Genomic DNA, 19,204 nt, shown 5'->3' on the forward strand with positions numbered 1-19,204 from the left:
GTTTCGGTTTAGGGGTAAGTAAAAAAATATATACAATTTGAATATTTGCTTTAATAATTGTATGGCAACAGAAACCAGGTAAAATGCCAAATGTAGCTTGAACTATGTAATATATCTGAGGAAACAAACAAAAAAAACAACAACAAAGGTTGACAGCATTATTTCTATCAAAGTACCTGTCTTCCTCCTGAAAATTGTCTACGTCCTCAACATCAGAGCAACTGCTGTCAATGACAACTGGTGCATAGATCTTGGTATATGTGCTGTGGATTAAAGGAACAATGAAATACTAAAACAAGATGGTTGTGAAATTACAGTAAAAAGTGTTATACTTGGTACTGTAATGCATTACATTCAGCAGTCAATATTTCATGCTAAACCCAGAGCCAAAAGTATTAGTGCAATGAACGAACAATTTGAATCCATTGTGACTTACTTGTAGAAGTCACATGATGTGGTGTTTTTGGGTCCTGGTCCTGCTCCATTGGCCTGTTTATGAAAGTAGAGATAACACCAAACAAATTAACAATAATTACATCATTAACATAAACTTAATAACATTACAGAATAATACATACTTGCCCATCAGATGGCCTGGACACTGTTGGTGGACATTGTTTTGGTAAACTAAAACAAACAAATAATTTGAATAATTTAATTTAAATCATAATATAGATATTTGTTAATATGATTTAAAGAGCACAACATGCTCGATCTATTCCTTCTCGCAATTGAAAGAAAAAATAAATGAATGCTGTGAAATACGTGGATAATCAAAAACCACAAGCACAGGTCTCAAATTAGCGGGAGAAACTTACATTTTCAGTGGAAGGCTAGCAAATGCCTCATCATCGGATTCTGAAGAGGAGTCATCTCCATGACTTTGGAAAGAGAAAATGATGCATCATTATTAGGCTAGGTATATGCAAAATATATGGCAATTTTACAACCAGCTCAAATTAAATTAAGAACTCACTTAATTACCAACCATTATCAATTATTATTATTATTATTTTACATACATGTACTTCAATACTTACTCGAATCCTGAAGGGGGCAGTTGTACAGTACGATCCTCTGGTAAGACTTTCCAATGGCCTCTTTATAATGTTCAAGGACAAAGGGTTTGTCTGTGCCTGGTATATTTTGTACCTGAGAGCCATCAGGATATACCAGGACATATTCTCCATCGTACATCATGTCTTGATTAAAATCTTGCTGTTTTTTTATAGCAGCTGGCAAAATTTGTTTTGATGACCACAGGGGTTCAACATTTAATGGCAAAGTTTTCCCTCTTATAGGTTTTAACCCATATTTTGTTCTGGTCATTATGCCAATTGAAATCTACAGAAATAAGAAAAGAAGAAAAACAAACATGTTTAAGACTGTGTGTACTGTGTAATAGTCACATTGTGACCTAAACCTCCATATTAGTTTACCTTGACCATAATGTTTGGTTTCTTTTTAGCCTTTGAAAAGGTCCTCCTCTCAGCCTCTTTAACTTCCCTGAACCTCATGAATTGACCTGCTCTTCCTTGGATACTTGTCTCATTCACTAACACACACACACACACACACACACACACACACACACACACACACACACACACACACACACACACTGATTCATTATAGCTATGCTTTGTGATTGGTTGATAAATTGCCACCTTTCTGACAGCTAAAACCATGGGACAATTCAATGCAGCACAGTAACGTTAAAATGGGAGCACAGTAAGGGGATATTACCTGTAGGCCCACGGCCTAGGCTTGATGACGTGGATGGACACACCGTAAGGAACCCCACGTTCAGACCACACGACGGGCAAAACTTGGGAGCGTCCCCCAGTTGCTCGGCACAATACGGACAGAACATTTCAAACTAAAAATTAAATAAATAGTTCAGATATCAGGACAACATTGTACAAACGCCAGTAATGCATCTATTTAATGGCCAGACGCGAGCTAGCCAGCTAACTTAGTTTCCAGCTAACAACGTTGGCAGACTAATACGTTATGGGGACAATAACTTAATATGTTAAAAACACACAAAACCACTTCGGTATCAGAGCACATCGACAAGTCTGTCATAATGAAAGAGAAACACTTACCTCTTGAGACAAGAAAAGCACAGCACACATTCAAAAAATAGCGCTAAGACAACCGGATGGATGCGGGTCCGTCACTGATTATGGCCCCCCCGGAAACATTTCCGTTGTGTTTTTGCAGTTTGCAGTTTGTTTCCCTATTTGCTCGTGCTGCGAATATTTGCAGCGAATGTGAAATCGACAAAGTTGTTTTCTGAATTTGCATGTGTTTTCTGAATTTGTATGTGTTTTCTGAATTTGCATGTGTTTTCTGAATTTGTATGTGTTTTCTGAATTTGTATGTGTTTTCTGAATATGTAGTTGTTGTGGCGTTGTTTGCATGTGTTTTCTGAATTTGTATGTGTTTTCTGAATATGTAGTTGTTGTGGGGTTTGTATGTGTTGTGACCCTTCTCGGCCACCGTACTTTACAAATATGAATATATAATTCATGAAAATCTTTCTGGATTTTGTCTTTCAGATCAGCTGAAAGCATAGCAGAGATTGCTTTCCATTTCTCCCAGCTGAGACAGAATTTAGATGTATTGTAACTGGAGGTTCCAAAAACATTTCAGACACAAGTATTGAGAGTTTCAGATATTCCCTCTTTCTTCAACAGAGCCCTGAATGCCCCCCGGGTTTTGGAAATAATCCCCTAACCTCTTTCATGATGTAATCAGCTATTTTCCTGACCTGCTACCTCTTTTAGACTTTTTATGGCAACACATTGTAGAAGGTTCAGCAAGTGGCGCTGTGGCTTAGTTTGTCAAAGTGCCTGTCTTGTAAACAGGAGATCCTGGGTTCGAATCCCAGCAGTGCCTATGCCACAGGATGTGGGCACCGCTCACTTAATCTTTTACATATGTAAATCTTTGCATGCTGAACAGTGTGCATCTGCACAAAATGTGGAAATCTAAGAAGTGATGTGCATGCAATAGCGTCTTAAAGTTTGTCTTTTGTGGCTCTGTGGCACAATGGATAGCGCATTGGACTTCTAGATTGTGAATGGAGATATTCAAAGGTTGTGGGTTCGAGTCCCACCAGAGTCGTGCATACCCTCTTTTGCTCAGATGTCTTTGTGTTGGACAAGCATATGCTTAAAACTTGAATCCATAAACTACTTCAGAAGCATACCCTTCACGTTCTGCTTATTTCCCTTATTTGACACACCCAACTCAGATCACAGAGTACTCTACTAATTAACTTAAGTCACCTATTTAAATAAGAATAGGTTGAAATCCACTGGTCTAGGCCAAAATCTGCAACAACCTATTGTTGGCCACCTACCTAGAAAAAAAAGAAGAAAAAAAAACACGCTTTCCATTTCTCCAAGCTGAAACAGCATTTAGATGTATCGTAACTGGAGGTTCCCGAAATATTTGAGACACGAGTACTGAGAGTTTCGATCCAGAAATAAATGGCTTGAGATATTCCCTTGTCCCTCAACAGAAGCCTGCACACCTTTCAGGTTTTGGAAATAATCCTGTAACTTCAAAGGGACCTATTCATGATGTAATCAGCTATTCTCCTGACATGCTACCTCTTTTAGACTTTGTATACAAAAGCATCGAACCAGTGACAGTAACTTTTGTGTGGCTTAGTTGGTTAAAGCGCCTGTCTAGTAAACAGGAGATCCTGGGTTCGAATCCCAGCAGTGTCTTATCTGTGGCTTCTAAGAGTAGTCATTCAATCATCTCTGATGTGAAAGTCTTGGCAGGAAAGACAATCTGGTCTTTTCGGTTGCAAATGAAGGTTTTAAAAAGTGTCCCATTTTTTGGGTCCCACCAGAGTCACGAATGGTGTCCCTTTGCACAGACGTCTTTACCAGACTGACATTTGCTTAAAGCTGGGGTTTTCCAACTTTTTCAGAAGCCTACGCAGCACATTTTTCTTCTTTTCCTTATTGAGCACACCCAAGTCAGATCGTCCAGTACGTTACTTATCAATCAATTATTTGATTCACCTGTATTAAATGAGAGAGATAATAAAACAAATATATATATGTGGTGCAGATGCGCTTCAAGAATGGTTTGCAAGTTCCTGGCTTAGGCCTGAAATCTGCTACTACCGATTGATATGGTCAAGCCTATGGATATTTGTACAAACAAAGTCTTTACATATATGAAGAATAATACATGGATATCTTTCTGGATTTTGCCCTTTCATATCAGAAGAAGGCTCAGGAAACATTTTAGGCATGACTATCGAGAGTGTAGAGCCAAAATTAAATGAGTTCAGACATTCCCTTGAGGCGTGAAAGGCCCTCGTGTTTTGGGAAACAATCCTCTTACCTCTAAGGGACCTCGTTCATGACGTGATCAGCTGTTTTCCTGATGTGGTACCTCTTTTAGACTTGTTTTACCAACAAATTTCACAGTATCTGGCGCTGTGGCTTAGCTGGTCAAAGCGCCTGTCTCGTAAACAGGAGATCCTGGGTCCAAATCCCAGCATTGCCTTTGGCACAGGATATGGGAGTGCTTAACCTTTTCACATATGAAAGTCTTTGCATGACGAACTGTGTTTACCTGCACAAAACTGGAAAAACTAAGAAGTGCTGCGCATGCAACACTTCCCTGAAGTGTGTCATTTTATGGTACAATGGATAGAACTTTGGACTTCTAGGATGCGAATGGAGAAATTCCCTGGTTGTGAGTCCCACCAGAATAGTCAGTGGCCTCTTTTGCTCTGATGTCTCTGTGAGTCAGACATATGTTTAAAACTGGGGTCCACAAACTACTTCAGAAGCCTACCCTTCACATTCTGCTCATCTCCCTTATTGGACACACCCACGTCAGATCATAGAGTACTCTACTAAGTAGCTCAATTAACCCTTTTGAAATAAGGTAAATAACGAAAATGTATAGCGTCTGGGAGGTTTCGAGAATGTTTTGAAAACCACTGGCTTAGGCCAGAATCTGCTACTTCCTATTGTTGAGATCCAGCCTCTGGATGTATTCAAAACAGTCTTTACAAATATGAATATATAATTCATGAAAAGCTTTCTGGATTTTGTCTTTCAGATCAGCTGAAAGCATAGCATAGATTGCTTTCCATTTCTCCTAGCTGAGACAGAGTTTAGATGTATTGTAACTGGAGGTTCCAAAAACATTTCAGAAACACGTATTGAGAGTTTCAGATATTCCCTCTTTCTTCAACAGAGCCCTGAATGCCCCTCGGGTTTTGGAAATAATCCCCTAACCTCTTTCATGATGTAATCAGCTATTTTCCTGACCTGCTACCTCTTTTAGACTTTTTATAGCAACACATTGTAGAAGGTTCAGCAAGTGGTGCTGTGGCTTAGTTGGTCAAAGCGCCTGTCTAGTAAACAGGAGATCCTGGGTTCGAATCCCAGCAGTGACTATGCCAGTGGATGTGGGCACCGCTCACTTAATCTTTTACATATGTAAATCTTTGCATGCTGAACAGTGTGCATCTGCACAAAATGTGGAAATCTAAGAAGTGATGTGTATGCAATAGCGTCTTAAAGCTTGTCTTTTGTGGCTCTGTGGCGCAATGGATAGCGCATTGGACTTCTAGATTGTGAATGGAGATATTCAAAGGTTGTGGGTTCGAGTCCCACCAGAGTCGTGCATACCCTCCTTTGCTCAGATGTCTTTGTGTTGGACAAGCATATGCTTAGAACTTGAATCCACAAACTACTTCAGAAGCATACCCTTCACGTTCTGCTTATTTCCCTTATTGGACACACCCAACTCAGATCACAGAGTACTCTACTAATTAACTTAAGTCACCTATTTAAATAAGAATAGGTTGAAATCCACTGGCCTAGGCCAAAATCTGCAACAACCTATTGTTGGCCACCTACCTAGAAAAAAAAGAAGAAAAAAAAACACGCTTTCCATTTCTCCAAGCTGAAACAGCATTTAGATGTATCGTAACTAGAGGTTCCCGAAACATTTGAGACACGAGTACTGAGAGTTTCGATCCAGAAATAAATGGCTTGAGATATTCCCTTGTCCCTTGAAGGAATACAAGTTTATTAAAAGGTTTAATCTAACTTCTAATACTATCATATATAAACTGAGAAAGTTCTGTTTGTTGAAGTTAGCATTTCAGGTTAGGATGGTAAATGATATCAGCTGTGAAACAGTTTCCAGCAAGAGAATCTGGCAAATCCTGTTTTCTCCATTGTAAGTTAAATGAGTCTGATCACTGAGACTTTCTTTAATGGCTCTGAGATGGCTCTTGGAACCAGAGTTCCTGGCCACTATCAGCATTTGAATAGTTATGCTGATTCCATTGGATTGGTAATGCCCTCAGAGTAGGGTGTGTTCGTACTATATTTGCATGCTTTGTTTGAATTTATCTCCACCTCCAGAAGTCCCTCCTCTTAAAATGCCTATAATATACCATGTAAAGTTACTTTAATTTAGACGATGTTGGAATGACTGCAGCTACCGACAAGCAATAAAGAACTTCTGCTTGGAAAACTTCCACCGTCTCCTGGTCTGAGCTTCTAACTTTTCTACAAAGAAAAAGTTCACAACACCCTTATCCCTCAACAGAAGCCTGCACACCTTTCAGGTTTTGGAAATAATCCTGTAACTTCAAAGGGACCTATTCATGATGTAATCAGCTATTCTCCTGACATGCTACCTCTTTTAGACTTTGTATACAAAAGCATCGAACCAGCGACAGTAACTGGCGCTGTTGCTTAGTTGGTCAAAGCGCCTGTCTAGTAAACAGGAGATCATGGATTCGAATCCCAGCAGTGCCTATGCCACAGGATGTGGGCACCGCTCACTTAATCTTTTACATATGTAAATCTTTGCATGCTGAACAGTGTGCATCTGCACAAAATGAGGAAATCTAAGAAGTGATGTGCATCCAATAGCGTCTTAAAGCTTGTCTTTTGTGGCTCTGTGGCGCAATGGATAGCGCATTGGACTTCTAGATTGTGAATGGAGGTATTCAAAGGTTGTGGGTTCAATTCAATTCAATTCAATTCAAATTTATTTGTATAGCGCTTTTCACAATACACATTGTCTCAAAGCAGCTTTACAGAAATTGCATTTCGGAAATGTACATAGAAAATACAGTTAGTTAATCAAGTATTAATTTATGGCATAACATATCGCCGGCTTTGAGTCGTCTCTTCACAGGCGTCGAGTCGTCTCTTCACAGGCGTTGGGGCATCTGAAGTCTCCGTGAGAGGCTGGATACAAACTGGAGCTGACGAACGCTATTTACCTCGGGACTAGCGTCCCGAGATAACAGCAGAAAGGCAGATGGGAAATAATTAGCATAGCTGATGTTCATAATGTTAATGCATTCGAACTGATTCAGCAGTATCAAAGGTTAAGCATTAGGTGAATGCTTGGTTAAAGAGATGCGTCTTTAATCTAGTTTTAAACTGGGACAGCGAGTCTGAGTCTCGTACAATATCAGGAAGGCTATTCCAGAGTTTAGGAGCTAAATGCGAGAACGCCCTCCCTCCTTTAGTGGACTTAGATATCCTAGGAATGACCAGAAGCCTCGAATTTAGTGATCTTAAAGAGCGCGATGGATTGTATGGCGATAGAAGGTCTGTTAAATACACAGGAGCTAAACCATTTAGGGCTTTATAGGTCAGTAGGAATACTTTGTAATTGATACGTAACTTAATAGGTAACCAGTGTAGAGATGATAAAATAGGTGTTATATGATCATATTTTCTTGATCTAGTAAGAACTCTAGCAGCTGCATTTTGCACTAACTGTAGCTTGTTGATTGAGGATGCAGGACAGCCAGCTAATAAAGCATTACAGTAATCTAGTCTCGAGGTCATGAATGCATGAACTAACTTTTCTGCATCAGAAACAGATAGCATGTTGCGTAGCTTAGCAATGTTTCTAAGGTGGAAAAAGGCTGTTCTTGTAATATATGAAATATGATTTTCGAAAGTCAAGTTGCGGTCTAGTATAACACCCAGGTCTTTTACTGTAGTGGATAAAGTAACAGGACATCCTTCTAAATTAAAGTTGTATTGTAAGGGATTTTGTGGGTAGTTTTTTGGACCAATAAGTAGTACCTCCGTTTTATCTGAATTTAATAGCAGGAAATTACACGTCATCCAGCATTTTATATCATTTAGACACTCGGTCAATTTAGATAAGTTAGTGTTTTCATCTGGTCGTGATGAGATATATAATTGAGTGTCATCAGCATAACAGTGGAAATTAATTCCATGTTTTCTTATAATATTACCAAGTGGCAGCATATATATTGAGAATAGCAGAGGGCCTAACACCGATCCTTGCGGCACTCCATAGTCTACTGACGTTATCTTTGATTTTTCCCCATTTAGACAGACAAAATGGTAACGGTCTGATAAGTAAGATCTAAACCAGCTTAATGCCTGTCCCTGAACACCAGTGTAGTTTTGTAGTCGATCCAGGAGTATTTTATGATCGATAGTGTCGAACGCAGCACTTAGATCGAGTAGAACTAGTATTGAGATACAGCCTTGGTCAGAAGCTAAAAGTAAATCATTTGTAATTTTAACTAGCGCAGTTTCTGTGCTATGATGCGGTCTGAATCCCGACTGGAATTTTTCATAGATATCATTTTCTTGTAAGAAAGAGCACAATTGAGCGGACACAATTTTTTCTAGTATTTTAGACATAAATGGAAGATTTGAGATGGGTCTGTAATTTGCTAAGTTATTTGGATCTAATTGCGGTTTCTTAATGAGAGGTTTTATTACTGCCAGCTTGAATACTTTTGGAACATGACCTAAAAATAAAGACGAGTTAATAATATTAAGAAGAGGCTCTTCGACTACAGGTAACACTTCTTTCAGTAGTTTAGTGGGTATTGGATCTAATAAACATGTTGTTGGTTTAGATGCAATGATAAGTTTATTTAGCTCTTCCTGTCCTATAGTTGTAAAGCGGTGTAGTTGTTCTAGAGGGGCCATAATTGAGGCTGAATCATAAGACATCATAGAGGATTGTATATTTACAATTGTGTTTCGGATGCTTTCTATTTTCTCATTGAAGTAATTCATAAAATCATTACTACTATATTGTAATGGAATATTTTGCTCTGGTGATGTTTGTTTATTTGTTAGTCTAGCCACGGTGTTGAATAAAAACCTTGGATTATTTTGGATATTTTCTATTAGTTTGCGGAGATGCTCAGCCCTTGCTGCTTTTAGAGCCTTTTTATAACGTGACATACTGTCTTTCCACGCGATTCTAAAGACCTCTAAATTAGTTTGTTTCCATTTACGCTCTAAGTTACGAGTTTCTCTCTTGATTGCATGCGTAGCACTGTTGTACCATGGTGCTTTAGTTTTCTCTCTAACCTTTTTTAATCTAATTGGTGCAACAATATCTAGTGTACTAGAGAACATGGTGCTCAAACTGCTAGTCATTTCCTCTAGTTCATCTGTTTGTTTGGGTGCACTGCGCAGCTGAGATAGATCAGGTAAGCTATTTGAGAATCTATCTATAGTGGTTGGAAGGATTGTTCTGCCTGGTCTATAACGTGGCGCAACGTGACAAATTTCAGCAGTACGTATTATACAAGTTACCATGTAATGATCAGTGAGATCATCACTTTGCGGTATAATATTTATATCAGTTGGATTGGTTCCATATGATATAATTAAATCTAGTGTATGATTTAGACGATGAGTGGGACCACTGACGTTTTGCGTGACCCCAAAGGAGTTTAATAAATCTGTAAACGCAGTCCCTAACGCATCATTTGTATTATCTACGTGTATGTTAAAGTCTCCAACAATTATTGCTTTATCGACATTGACCAATAGATCTCAGAGAAAGTATGCAAACTCTTTTAGGAAATCAGCATAGGGCCCTGGAGGTCTATATAGGGTAGCCAAGGCTAGAGATAATATGGATTTGTTTCTTGCATCTAAGAGCGTAACATTTAGCACAAGTACTTCAAACGAATTAAACCTGTGACCTGTTTTCTGAGTAACATTAAGAATATCTCTATAGATTGTTGCAACACCGCCGCCACGACCGATCAGACGGGGCTCATGCTTATAACAGTATCCTGGTGGAGTAGACTCATTTAGACCGAAATAATCATTTGGTTTAAGCCAGGTTTCCGTAAGGCAAAGTACATCGAAACTATTATCTGTGACCATTTCATTTACAATAACCGCCTTAGGTGTGAGCGATCTAATGTTTAGAAGACCTAGCTTTAGAAATTGATTTTGTTCACTGATATTTAGATTTTCTGGTTTAATTACAATAAGATTTTTGCTAGATCCTACACTAGATTTATTGTTTGGCCTCACTAAGCGAGGAATAGACACAGTTTCTATATAATGTTCTACACTACTTATATCAATTAAGTTGGGACAGCAAAGACTGTGATTTGGACTTTGACTTACTAGTCATATGGTGTGTAACGTCTTGGAGATGTTGTCCGACAGAACAGCCGCTCCGATTCTGCTGGGGTGCAGGCCATCAGCACGGTAGAGCCTAGGTCGCTCCCAGAACAGATTCCAATTATTTACAAAGAGCAGTTTCTGTTCATTACACAATGACATTAACCATTCATTTAGAGCAAATAATCTACTGAACCTTTCTTGTCCTAGTCGGTACGTGGGAAGCGGTCCAGACACGATGATCGTTGCTTCAGGCGATGTGCTGCGAACCGTCTCGATCAGGCTCCTGTAGTCCTTCTTCAGAACCTCCGTCTGCCGCAGCCTGATGTCGTTCGTCCCCGCGTGTAGGACCACAGCTCCGACGCGCTCGTCACCGTTCAGGATCTCGGGAATCTGTGCAGCGACATCAAGAACACGAGCACCAGGAAAGCAGTGAGTGCGCACCTTACGCTTACCTGAGGTAGCACGGACATGACGGACCATGGAAGTGCCGATGATCAAGGCGGCGTGACGTTCCGGCTCACGAAGAGGGGAGAAGCGGTTCCGGGTAGAGATCTCGAAGACCGGGAGGGGGGGGGAAGTCCTTGGTCTGGTCCTGGCTCGTGTCTTCCGCTGTGGGATCACCCAGGGTCCGTGGTGTTGCCTCGGTGCCGGAGTGAATGAAGGCAGAGATGATCGCGTCCTCCTGGGCAGAGAAACGCACGGAGTAGACGAAGTCGGAGTCAAAAAGTTACTAACCACTGACTTGTGAGCATCGGCGCGTGATGTTTCAAGCGTTGATCGCCGATCTCGCAGCTCGGCTTGCTTCACCAGCAGAACACGGATCTGCTTCTCCACCGACTCCAGCTCCAATCGTACCGAAACCAGCTCGAATGTGTCCTCACCTGCACTCAGAGGTAACGTTAGACACACATCCGATATGTTCGCCATTATAACAGATGAACAGTAAATTAGTAGTGATACTACCAATATCACTACTAATTTAGGACTGAAATGATGGATATAACCCGTATCCTTTCAGTCAAACGGGTGTAAAATGAGAGGGTCGATAGGCGCGAGGCCACGCGTGAAATGCTAGCGGGCTAAAGGCTAGTAGCCGAGATTCGGAAAGTTGGATCTAAGTAGCGATATCAAAGCAATCCGATTGTTTTTTATAAGGAATAGTGTCGAGGATAAGTTCACATGATATAAAAATAGAAAGTGCTTGTTTATAAATGAGTGGTAAAGAAGAAAATCATGGATTAATGAATCAATTCGACGGAGCTCCAAACACAAACACAGATCGCACGCGCACGCGCACGCGCAGGTTCGAGTCCCACCAGAGTCGTGCATACCCTCTATTGCTCAGATGTCTTTGTGTTGGACAGGCATATGCTTAAAACTTGAATCCACAAACTACTTCAGAAGCATACCCTTCACGTTCTGCTTATTTCCCTTATTGGACACACCCAACTCAGATCACAGAGTACTCTACTAATTAACTTAAGTCACCTATTTAAATAAGAATAGGTTGAAATCCACTGGCCTAGGCCAAAATCTGCAACAACCTATTGTTGGCCACCTACCTAGAAAAAAAGAAGAAAAAAAACACGCTTTCCATTTCTCCAAGCTGAAACAGCATTTAGATGTATCGTAACTGGAGGTTCCCGAAACATTTGAGACACGAGTACTGAGAGTTTCGATCCAGAAATAAATGGCTTGGGATATTCCCTTGTCCCTCAACAGAAGCCTGCACACCTTTCAGGTTTTGGAAATAATCCTGTAACTTCAAAGGGACCTATTCATGATGTAATCAGCTATTCTCCTGACATGCTACCTCTTTTAGACTTTGTATACAAAAGCATCGAACCACTGACAGTAACTGGCGCTGTGGCTTAGTTGGTTAAAGCGCCTGTCTAGTAAACAGGAGATCCTGGGTTCGAATCCCAGCAGTGTCTTATCTGTGGCTTCTAAGAGTAGTCATTCAATCATCTCTGATGTGAAAGACAATCTGGACTTCTCGGTTGCAAATGAAGGTTTTAAAAAGTGTGCCGTTTTTTGGGTCCCACCAGAGTCACGAATGGTGTCCCTTTGCACAGACGTCTTTACCAGACTGACATTTGCTTAAAGCTGGGGTTTTCCAACTTTTTCAGAAGCCTACGCAGCACATTTTTCTTCTTTTCCTTATTGAGCACACCCAAGTCAGATCGTCCAGTACGTTACTTATCAATCAATTATTTGATTCACCTGTATTAAATGAGAGAGATAATAAAAAAAATATATATATGTGGTGCAGATGCGCTTCAAGAATGGTTTGCAAGCTCCTGGCTTAGGCCTGAAATCTGCTACTACCGATTGATATGGTCAAGCCTATGGATATTTGTACAAACAAAGTCTTTAAATATATGAAGAATAATACATGGATATCTTTCTGGATTTTGCCCTTTCATATCAGAAGAAGGCTCAGGAAACATTTTAGGCATTACTATCGAGAGTGTAGAGCCAAAATTAAATGAGTTCAGACATTCCCTTGAGGCGTGAAAGGCCCTCGTGTTTTGGAAACAATCCTCTTACCTCTAAGGGACCTCGTTCATGACGTGATCAGCTGTTTTCCTGATGTGGTACCTCTTTTAGGCTTGTTTTACCAACAAGTTCCACAGTACCTGGCGCTGTGGCTTAGCTGGTCAAAGCGCCTGTCTCGTAAACAGGAGATCCTGGGTTCAAATCCCAGCAGTGCCTTTGGCACAGGATATGGGAGTGCTTAACCTTTTCACATATGAAAGTCTTTGCATGACGAACTGTGTTTACCTGCACAAAACTGGAAAAACTTAAGAAGTGCTGCGCATGCAACACTTCCCTGAAGTGTGTCATTTTATGGTACAATGGATAGAACTTTGGACTTCTAGGATGCGAATGGAGAAATTCCCTGGTTGTGAGTCCCACCAGAATAGTCAGTGGCCTCTTTTGCTCTGATGTCTCTGTGAGTCAGACATATGTTTAAAACTGGGGTCCACAAACTACTTCAGAAGCCTACCCTTCACATTCTGCTCATCTCCCTTATTGGACACACCCACGTCAGATCATTGAGTACTCTACTAAGTAGCTCAATTAACTCTGTTGAAATAAGGAAGATAACGAAAATGTATAGCGTCTGGGAGGTTTCGAGAATGGTTTGAAAACCACTGGCTTAGGCCAGAATCTGCTACTTCGTATTGTTGAGATCCAGCCTCTGGATGTATTCAAAACAGTCTTTACAAATATGAATATATAATTCATGAAAATCTTTCTGGATTTTGTCTTTCAGATCAGCTGAAAGCATAGCAGAGATTGCTTTCCATTTCGCCCAGCTGAGACAGAATTTAGATGTATTGTAACTGGAGGTTCCAAAAACATTTCAGACACAAGTATTGAGAGTTTCAGATATTCCCTCTTTCTTCAACAGAGCCCTGCATGCCCCTCGGGTTTTGGAAATAATCCCCTAACCTCTTTCATGATGTAATCAGCTATTTTCCTGACCTGCTACCTCTTTTAGACTTTTTATGGCAACACATTGTAGAGAGTTCAGCAAGTGGCGCTGTGGCTTAGTTGGTCAAAGCGCCTGTCTTGTAAACAGGAGATCCTGGGTTCAAATCCCAGCAGTGCCTATGCCACAGGATGTGGGCACCACTCACTTAATCTTTTACATATGTAAATCTTTGCATGCTGAACAGTGTGCATCTGCACAAAATGGGGAAATCTAAGAAGTGATGTGCATGGAATAGCGTCTTAAAGTTCGTCTTTTGTGGCTCTGTGGCGCAATGGATAGCGCATTGGACTTCTAGATTGTGAATGGAGATATTCAAAGGTTGTGGGTTTGAGTCCCACCAGAGTCGTGCATACCCTCTATTGCTCAGATGTTTTGGAAACAATCCTCTTACCTCTAAGGGACCTCGTTCATGACGTGATCAGCTGTTTTCCTGATGTGGTACCTCTTTTAGACTTGTTTTACCAACAAAATTCACAGTATCTGGCGCTGTGGCTTAGCTGGTCAAAGCGCCTGTCTTGTAAACAGGAGATCCTGGGTTCAAATCCCAGCAGTGCCTTTGGCACAGGATATGGGAGTGCTTAACCTTTTCACATATGAAAGTCTTTGCATGACGAACTGTGTTTACCTGCACAAAACTGGAAAAACTAAGAAGTGCTGCGCATGCAACACTTCCCTGAAGTGTGTCATTTTATGGTACAATGGATAGAACTTTGGACTTCTAGGATGCGAATGGAGAAATTCCCTGGTTGTGAGTCCCACCAGAATAGTCAGTGGCCTCTTTTGCTCTGATGTCTCTGTGAGTCAGACATATGCTTAAAACTTGAATCCACAAACTACTTCAGAAGCATACCCTTCACGTTCTGCTTATTTCCCTTATTGGACACACCCAACTCAGATCACAGAGTACTCTACTAATTAGCTTAAGTCACCTATTTAAATAAGAATAGGTTGAAATCCACTGGCCTAGGCCAAAAGCTGCAACAACCTATTGTTGGCCACCTACCTAGAAAAAAAGAAGAAAAAAAAACACGCTTTCCATTTCTCCAAGCTGAAACAGCATTTAGATGTATCGTAACTGGAGGTTCCCGAAACATTTGAGACACGAGTACTGAGAGTTTCGATCCAGAAATAAATGGCTTGAGATATTCCCTTGTCCCTCAACAGAAGCCTGCACACCTTTCAGGTTTTGGAAATAATCCTGTAACTTCAAAGGGACCTATTCATGATGTAATCAGCTATTCTCTTCTTATAGACTTTGTATACAAAAGCATCGAACCAGTGACAGTAACTGGCGCTGTGGCTTAGTTGGTCAAAGCGCCTGTCTAGTAAACAGGAGATCCTGGGTTTGAATCCCAGCAGTGCCTAATCTGTGGCTTCTAAGAGTAGTCATTTAACCTTCTCTGATGTGAAAGCTTAAAGCTTGTCTTTTGTGGCTCTGTGGCGCAATGGATAGCGCATTGGACTTCTAGATTGTGAATGGAGATATTCAAAGTTTGTGGGTTTGTCATATGGGTAATTAATAAATAAAAACGTATCGATACAAGGCCCCCACTCCAGAGCATTTTTTCACACACCGGCTTGTCTTGTGGATGTCTTGTGGATGCCATACCACCTTTGGAAGGTCAGGCTGTGCTGTCCTGTGTGTGGAGAATCAGGGTGTTCTGGTTAACCTCCACCAGCTGCATGGATGTTCCTCCCATCACCAAGCTGTTGCCCAGTACAAGCTGCCTTATCCTGCGATAGTCTTGCAGGATCAGAGACAATCTTGACAGGGCTCCCTTGCCTTTTCTTTTGGGGCTTGGGTGGACAGTGCAAAGTCTGATGAAGATGGTCTCCAGCAGACGGCAACAGTCAGGCCACTGAGCAGGTGCGCTGCTTGCACCCAGCACACATCTGGTGGTGCTCTCTACACCAGGGTGAGTGGGCTTCTTCGGGACCTTGAAGCGTCCACTCAGCAGTCTCTTTCGGCATCGACTGTCTTACACCACCCGTTCCTTGTCCCGGTCATCCAGGTTCTGCCAAAGAGCAATTATGGTGTTGGCTTCCTGGTTGGTCAGGCTGAGGGCTGTGTGGTCCCGGAGATCCACCAGATATTCTGCCAGCTGGTCCACATGTTGATAACCCGGGATATTTTGGTAGTCAACAGCCTATTAAAAAACACAAACATGCAATACAATTATTACATCACATCTGTCTAATGCATAATTCCATAACTGATTGTGTTATTTTCCTGTTTATCACCGTAAAGCACTGTATAGTACAAAGCAGAGAGAGCGCCATTCTTGACATTTTACAAAGCACCAAATAAATAAAGATGACTTGACTTGATGTGTATTTGCAGCTTACAAATGAATTTAGGCTGTACTTTTAAATGTAAAATATGTGGAAAGTCTGGATTTAAAGCACTGGATGTTAATTCATCATAATTATTCTAGTTAATTTGAAAGACATACAAAGGAGTAGTATTTACCGTCTCTTCTTCATCATCATCCTGACCAGCATCCTCTGGCTCTGAGGGGAGAGTTGAAACAGATGTTTCAGAGGGAACAGGTGTGACAGCAGTCTCTGAGGGTCCAGGTGATGAAGGAGACTGTGTGAGGACAAGTTTGGGGTCAGGGACCAGTGAAGGGGATGTGGAGCCCAGTACAGGTGTGGCACTGCTGGTGACCAGGGTGGAAGAACCCAGTGTCAGTGTGGAAGAGGGTGGTGACAGAACAGCCTCCGGATCTGCTATTGTGTGATCCTCGCTGATGTCACAGAAGCCCTCATCTTCATCTCGCTCCTCCACACTGAGGTCCTCAATGAGCTCTGCTGTCTGCTCAGAGTCAGGATTCATGTCCTGCAGTGCCTGACCAGTCTGCTGGAACAGATACTGCACTCCAATGAGCTCACCTGAAATAAAAACAATAAACAAACGGAAATTAAATAGAATGTTGTGTATCATATTTGATACATTAGGCTTTTGTAGTAGCTCATATAGTGTGAGAATATAGAGCTCATCGTCAAGGAGAAAAAAAACAAAATAGTTTTATTAAGAGGCCAAACACGTTTAATTATGGGGGCAAAACATGAAATGAAATGCAATACAATGATGATTGAGAGAAAAGTCTGATGATCATTTTGATATTTACATGTAACATGATTTTCTAATCAAGTGAACCCAAACTGCTTCAGTCTAGTAACTAGTCATTAAATATTACTAACAATATAAAAGTTATTCTTACAATTACTTTATAAAATCAGTAAAGGTTTTACAATGAAAAGAAACGTGAAGCACGAGCTGAAGGTGGACACTTTTACAATTATACTAAAAGACTATAATCAATCAGACGACAGAGGGCATGTTTCCTAAAAATTTTTGATCATGTTGATCATTTAGAGTCCTTTAGAAACTTGCATATCAATTATGATACAATCGACTCTATAGGGTTAAATCTGACATACAGACGGAGGTTACACAGAAATTGCAAGTTGATAAAATAAAAAATATATAAAACAATTCTCACCGGTGTAACATGCAGGGGGACAAAACGTGGGGACCACTTTCCTGCCAAACAGCTTTTCATAATTGCCGTTTACACAGTGAACAAGTTCTCCTGTGTAGCTGCGCAAAGCTGATGGCTCCGATGACAGGGAAGCAGCCTCCCGGTCCTGGTTCCACCGGTGTAGACCCTCCAGCAGATAAATCTGAAAGTTCAGACTGTTTGCACTGGTCCCTGTAAATAGACACAACAGTGTTTAGGAGGTGTTAAAGGAACACACAAAAACACTTAATGCTCTTTCTTTACACCTGCACAGTGTGTGTGACAAAGACAATACCTGGGATGAAACGGTTCAGGTGTAAATGAAAGGACTCGAGAGAAGTGGAGCCTCTGGCACATCTGTAGGTCTTCAGAAGCACACCTCCCTTGTTTAGGCTCCCTGTCTCTGTATAGAGCACAACACCAGGGGGGTCTTGAATGCATTTCACATGCTTCTTCTGGACATTCCAGATGTGCTCCATCCTTTCTCGGTCCAGGAGAGGAACACCCAGGGAGTCTTTGCCCTTGCTGCTCAGGAGCTCTGTAAGCAGCCGCTCAAGGAGAAGGATGGTAGTCTCCTCTCCACAGGTCCTCCTCCGGCAATGGAGTGCCAGCTCATTCCTGGTAAGATGCTTGTTGACATCTTCATCTGTCAGCGCAGGCCAACCCTGGGATATCAACAGCTCTCTCTTTGCTTTGCGAAGCATAGAAACATCAGCCGCATCCCACTCAAAAATGCACGCTGACAGCCGTGACATGAAGATGGGATACAGCTGATGGGCATCAGTTGTACACCCCATGGCAATCCTGCGCATAAAATGCCAGATGTCCAAGCGAATCATGAGATCAGGCCACCCTCTGAATCTGGTTTTCAGCTTGGTCTCACCCACATCAGTGCAGCAGCCACAGTCCACGTACAAAACAGCAGGTGGATCCACACTAGCCTGCTGGTACCTTTTCACCAGACCATCGACCATCATGTCCAGTCCTGCTCCTTCCTGTGCTGTCAGCACACTCATGAGCACCTGACCAAACTCATTGCCAACAGAGGTAAGCCAGAGTCCCGTTCCCCTTGCCGTCCCAGCCAGCTTCTTAGTGATCTGCAGTAGATGACAGGAAGCATGCAATGCAATGAAACATCACAACATGTAGAATATGATACTCATGCTCTTATAATGATATAACAGTAAACACCATAAATTAACAAAAATCCCCTGCTAACCTTTTTAGTGGAATCCATCTTCAAGACTGAACCATACGTAGATTTTATCCTTGCATGGATTCATCCAGCCTTGTCAGGATGTCTTGGCTGTACACGGTGAGCAGCCACTTGCAGCTTGGGACCACTGTAGGCTCTGGGGGTTCCTGGAATTGTATTTGCAACACCCCGGGTCGTTTGAGGAAGTCCACACATTGGGTGGTGTACCGGGCCATACGCTGGAGCCACTCCTCACTGTGGTTCTCACGCAGCTGTTTGATGACACGGGACTGTTGCCTAGGCCACGCTCACGCAGGAGCCGAATGACTCTCATATCACAGGCATACCTTAGGAAAAGCTAAATCCACACATTCATATATTTTACACAATTGATTTGTAAAGTATTTGCAAACATATGTGATGATGGGCTATCAACTGGATGTGGAATTAAAGTGTACTTACTTCCGCGTGAGGATGACCCGAAATTCAGAGCGATTGCCCAGATCCAGCTGTTGCAGGACAGTCTGACTCC

General features: G+C 41.5%; 1 long non-coding RNA gene and 12 other non-coding genes across 13 annotated transcripts; 12 read left to right on the forward strand and 1 right to left on the reverse strand.

The window, feature by feature from the left end:
• Positions 1–1,225: 1,225 nt before the first annotated feature.
• LOC143747586 (uncharacterized) lies at positions 1,226–1,888 on the reverse strand. Its single transcript, XR_013206764.1, has 3 exons — positions 1,747–1,888; positions 1,440–1,555; positions 1,226–1,344 (listed from the first exon to the last, which is right to left on the reverse strand). It is a non-coding gene; the product is annotated as an uncharacterized LOC143747586 (long non-coding RNA).
• Positions 1,889–2,830: 942 nt separating this feature from the next.
• On the forward strand, positions 2,831–2,904 carry trnat-ugu (transfer RNA threonine (anticodon UGU)). The gene has a single exon. It is a non-coding gene; the product is annotated as a tRNA-Thr (tRNA).
• Positions 2,905–3,043: 139 nt separating this feature from the next.
• On the forward strand, positions 3,044–3,132 carry trnar-ucu (transfer RNA arginine (anticodon UCU)). Its single transcript is given in 2 exon segments — positions 3,044–3,080; positions 3,097–3,132. It is a non-coding gene; the product is annotated as a tRNA-Arg (tRNA).
• A 1,333-nt stretch (positions 3,133–4,465) lies between these two features.
• On the forward strand, positions 4,466–4,539 carry trnat-cgu (transfer RNA threonine (anticodon CGU)). Its single transcript has one exon. It is a non-coding gene; the product is annotated as a tRNA-Thr (tRNA).
• An 830-nt stretch (positions 4,540–5,369) lies between these two features.
• Positions 5,370–5,443, forward strand: trnat-agu (transfer RNA threonine (anticodon AGU)). The gene has a single exon. It is a non-coding gene; the product is annotated as a tRNA-Thr (tRNA).
• A 139-nt stretch (positions 5,444–5,582) lies between these two features.
• trnar-ucu (transfer RNA arginine (anticodon UCU)) lies at positions 5,583–5,671 on the forward strand. The gene is given in 2 exon segments: positions 5,583–5,619; positions 5,636–5,671. It is a non-coding gene; the product is annotated as a tRNA-Arg (tRNA).
• A 1,076-nt stretch (positions 5,672–6,747) lies between these two features.
• Positions 6,748–6,821, forward strand: trnat-agu (transfer RNA threonine (anticodon AGU)). The gene has a single exon. It is a non-coding gene; the product is annotated as a tRNA-Thr (tRNA).
• A 5,490-nt stretch (positions 6,822–12,311) lies between these two features.
• On the forward strand, positions 12,312–12,385 carry trnat-agu (transfer RNA threonine (anticodon AGU)). Its single transcript has one exon. It is a non-coding gene; the product is annotated as a tRNA-Thr (tRNA).
• A 707-nt stretch (positions 12,386–13,092) lies between these two features.
• Positions 13,093–13,166, forward strand: trnat-cgu (transfer RNA threonine (anticodon CGU)). Its single transcript has one exon. It is a non-coding gene; the product is annotated as a tRNA-Thr (tRNA).
• An 831-nt stretch (positions 13,167–13,997) lies between these two features.
• trnat-ugu (transfer RNA threonine (anticodon UGU)) lies at positions 13,998–14,071 on the forward strand. Its single transcript has one exon. It is a non-coding gene; the product is annotated as a tRNA-Thr (tRNA).
• Positions 14,072–14,210: 139 nt separating this feature from the next.
• trnar-ucu (transfer RNA arginine (anticodon UCU)) lies at positions 14,211–14,299 on the forward strand. Its single transcript is given in 2 exon segments — positions 14,211–14,247; positions 14,264–14,299. It is a non-coding gene; the product is annotated as a tRNA-Arg (tRNA).
• Positions 14,300–14,435: 136 nt separating this feature from the next.
• Positions 14,436–14,509, forward strand: trnat-ugu (transfer RNA threonine (anticodon UGU)). Its single transcript has one exon. It is a non-coding gene; the product is annotated as a tRNA-Thr (tRNA).
• Positions 14,510–15,243: 734 nt separating this feature from the next.
• On the forward strand, positions 15,244–15,317 carry trnat-agu (transfer RNA threonine (anticodon AGU)). Its single transcript has one exon. It is a non-coding gene; the product is annotated as a tRNA-Thr (tRNA).
• Positions 15,318–19,204: the final 3,887 nt, after the last annotated feature.

The sequence above is a fragment of the Siphateles boraxobius genome, unplaced genomic scaffold, assembly GCF_051911475.1.
Source record: "Siphateles boraxobius isolate OS27281-9 unplaced genomic scaffold, OSU_SipBor_1 23, whole genome shotgun sequence".
Lineage (NCBI taxonomy): Eukaryota > Metazoa > Chordata > Actinopteri > Cypriniformes > Leuciscidae > Siphateles > Siphateles boraxobius.